The sequence below is a fragment of the Micropterus dolomieu genome, linkage group LG01 (assembly GCF_021292245.1).
Source record: "Micropterus dolomieu isolate WLL.071019.BEF.003 ecotype Adirondacks linkage group LG01, ASM2129224v1, whole genome shotgun sequence".
Taxonomy (NCBI): domain Eukaryota; kingdom Metazoa; phylum Chordata; class Actinopteri; order Centrarchiformes; family Centrarchidae; genus Micropterus; species Micropterus dolomieu.
In genome coordinates, this window is record NC_060150.1 from 53,585,567 (window position 1) to 53,589,553 (window position 3,987).

Genomic DNA, 3,987 nt, shown 5'->3' on the forward strand with positions numbered 1-3,987 from the left:
ATGGCCAAAAAATTCACTGCTCAGAGGGCCTTGCAATTGATTTTGGAAGAGACAGAAAATGTTGATGATGTACAAGAAGAGGTTTCAGAATGTGAAGATCACATTTCTGACAATTCAGAGTCTGACAGTGACTTTGAAGAAGAGGATGAGATTGAGCATCACCTAGTTCCAAAACGAAGACGAGCCACAGGACCAAAGTCAATAGTTATGAAAAACCTTGCTTCATTTGTAAATTTGTTGAATTTTTCCACTCATACCTTGATTATAATTGATTCTTTTTTTTATGTCATTTTAGTAAAAAAAATCAACCAAAAACCGAGTAGGACTTTAATTCTTAAATGTGATCTAACAAAGGTAAAGAGAAAATATTAACCATATATGCTGTTTATATTGCTTGTAATTGGGAGTAAGTAAACATCTGTTGAGTATTTAACATAAAATTGTTTGATTGTGTTGAATTAAAAACCCCAAAATGCAGCGGGTCCACCAGACCCACGAACACTGGCTGAATAACAAAAATATGAACACCACACAAGGGTTAAAGCAAAAAACTATTAAAAAGCAACAAAAACTACCTTGGTATGTGGCCTTCAATATTTCTAATAGTGTCCCTCAAAGTGTTGACCACAGACTCCACACCTGTTATTGAAAGAAAGTCAGACCACCCAGTGTTCACCTGCACAATCAGGGCCACAGTGCTGACTTTGTAGGTGCGGGCACACTGTACTTGCTGAGGCCCAGCAGGTCTTCGGGCTGGCCGCTTTTCTGCACAGTTAACTTCAACTTTTTAAAGGTTTTCCTTATCTATGTGTTTTTTGAATAATATATACATAAATGCCAATTTGTATTTACTCATAGGGGGAGGGGCTGCTCTCATAAAACATAGGAGGGAAGAACTGCTTGTTCAAGTCAAAGTTCAACTAATTAGCCAAAGTAGTCTTTTTTGTATTTGTTAGCATACAGTTGCACAATATCAGCCAGAACATTTTAAATATGGCCTCAGAGGCCTGACTGACGTCCTGAGAAGATATTATCAGCGTTGATAGCCTGTTTTTAATAATGTAATTAAATTTTTGGACTCTTTTGAGGACCTCGTAAAATGTTCTTACCTCATGGCTTCACAGTCAATGTTCTGCAGCTATAGATTTTAATTGAGGTTCTTATTCAGAACTTATCCCTTTTTGAGAGTGCATCATCTGCAAAGGTAAATCGGGCTAATGCTGACTCAGCATTCATACTAATAAAGATTTGGATTACTGTAGTGTGAATGCTGACATTCACACCAAAAAATTGCATTTCCTGCAGAAAGTGCGTGTGAATGCTGAACTGAAATGTAGAAAGAGCTCAAATCAAATGCCTGAAAGGTGGTGTATGACTTACACACCACCTGGTTCTTTGTGGACCTGGCTGCTTCCTGGTCCATTGAGCTGCTGTATGCCGTCCACATCCTAATGACCTCCTTCGCCCACCTGCTCAAGACTGTACGCCTGCTGCGTCTCCTTGGTCTGCTTCAGTACAGCTGGCCACTGGATGGCCTGCATCTGGTACGAGACTGGACACGTGGAGATAGAACGAGTGGACCTCGCACACTGGGTGGCTCAATGAGCTGGGCAGACGTATGGAGATGCCATACATCAACAGCACGATGGGCGGCCCGACGGCGCACAGCCTACATCACCACCCTTTTCTTTACCGTCAGCAGCCTGACCACTGTGGGCTTTGGCTTTGGCCATGCAGCAAAAAAAGGACATCCTCCACAGGGCTCAAGGTTGAACGTACTGGCCCAGAAACAATTTTTACCTTCCCTCCTTCCAAGTGTTAAATCGTTTATTAAATACATCCTGGATATAAAAAAACTAAATAAAAATGTAATCACTGTTAAAATGATAAAAAATAAAAAGACTCAAACATGACGTGCTCTCCTGCTGACAGCCATTTATGAAAAATGTACACGGAGCAGTGGACAAAAGTCGCCTCTATCCTGATGAACAGGTTGCCATGGTAGCGACCTGTCAATAACAAGGTAGTCCCGTCCAAAAGGATACGCTGCATTATCGTCTATTTTCCCTTAAATAGGACCATAATATACTAAATGAACATCATGATGTGTTGAAGACTTGAAACTAGCCACTGAGACTATAAAATCATTTAAAACCGTTAACTGAAATAACGAATCAGCTGAGAAGTAGCAACATTTTACCATTTTATCTAATAGAAGTCGCCCCCTGCTGGCTGTTAGAGAGAATGCAGCTTAAAGTTCCGTCTGCATGGTTTCACTTTCGACCCAGAGGTTACCGCATGATTGAGATTAGAGAAACAACATTTGACAACCTCTCATAACGCAACTACAACTCTGGATTGGACATCGGTGCACGCCAAGAGCTGCGAAACAACTGCAGGATGTTGAGTTTCTTTTTTTTTTATAATACTAATGTTTTTGCTAGTTCAACTGTCCCAACGTTATGTTTTACTGGCCACCGTTATTGTCGAGCCCTGCTCCCACTGCCGGTTTTTAAATGGGGCCAGTTGGGGTTGCCTCCCTCCTCAAAAACCTCCTTCTGTGTCCCTGGGGAGTACCTCATCTGTAAGGATGACATGCTGCAAGCCTTCCATTTTGTCTGCTCTGGGTGCTGAAAGATATGATGATGCTGGCAAGATTACAAACAGGGGACCTGATTGGATCTGACCTTCCTGAAACAGACCAGGTCATCAAGACCAATGCTGATGAGAAGGCGCTGACATACTATCACATTCAGTATATCAGTGTGTGTGACCTGAAAGATGTGCTGGTACTCTACCACGAGTATGCCAGTGTGTTTGCCTCAGATATCCACAACAATTTACAACCTGCGTGAGGACAGCCAGGACGAGGGCCTCAGCGGGTTTTCAAGGTCACCCAGGCTTACCCACGAACGCAGGCTCCCCTCTATTGTGGATACACAGGGGGATGGGTCTGACAACTTCGTCCACCTCCCTCCAGCAACACGCTCCCTTCGCAATCTGCTGCTGACCAGCTTCAGAAACCTTGTTGGCCTTCACGGGCAGAGCTCAACCCCTCAGCCACTGTCAAAAAAAAAGAGCACAGCACTCGTACAGCCACTCGAGTCTCAGCCCAGGGAGAGTCAGCGGCTGAGCAAAAGCCTTCAGAGCTGCTTAATCCAAATGTCCCCTGCTTAGGAGCCCAGATCTTAGTCCCAAAGTTGTAGAGGGAACTGAAGACCATGGACCCTTGGTCACTTTTCAACACACCAGGCCTAGAGCCAGTACAGGAGGCAGCAGCCACGACTCCACTCAGGCTAATGTAACTACTGCTGGAGACGGAGGAGGTCAGACAGATCATTAATCAACTCAACAAGACTGAAATACTCAACCAGGAAGTATTTGAGCTCACCAGAGGCCTGCACCACCTGATGAATCTCCTCTTCACCCAAAGATCCGTGCATCACTACAGAGCCTCCTTCAACTCCAACCCAAATGGGGTCCAAATGGTGTCCAGCGCTCCCACAACCCCCAACACAGGCATGTCCTTTAACATAGCTTCAAACTACCACCTCCTCAACGATCCTAGGAGCCATGACAGTGCAAGCCTGCCCGCCATCAGACAGTCTCAGCCCACTTTGTGCCTGCAGCCTCCCACTGACAGTGATGAATACTCTAGCCTTTCATCCAGTGCCCCTACAAGTAGGTCTAAATCCACACACAGCCTGCTGGACTCATCCAATACTTACACCTCCATCCTCTAAATCACTGTGATTGATGCTCGAGTCCTACCTTTCACTCCGCGACCAATCTGCCACAGAGTCTGGAGTGCCTACTTGGGAATGGGGGCTCTACGGAGAGCAGGGTCAGTGAAAGCATATCATCATGAAATTCCAGCATTGGCATTCAGACTCGGAGCACAGAGTGGAGTACAGTTGTGCTAGTAAAGAGGATGACCTTATGAAGCCAATGTCATCCTCTGTACTAGCACAAACCCAATTGAATGAT

At 44.6% G+C, this 3,987-nt stretch overlaps 1 pseudogene; it reads left to right on the top strand.

The window, feature by feature from the left end:
- On the top strand, positions 1–3,743 carry LOC123987361 (annotated as a pseudogene).
- Positions 3,744–3,987: the final 244 nt, after the last annotated feature.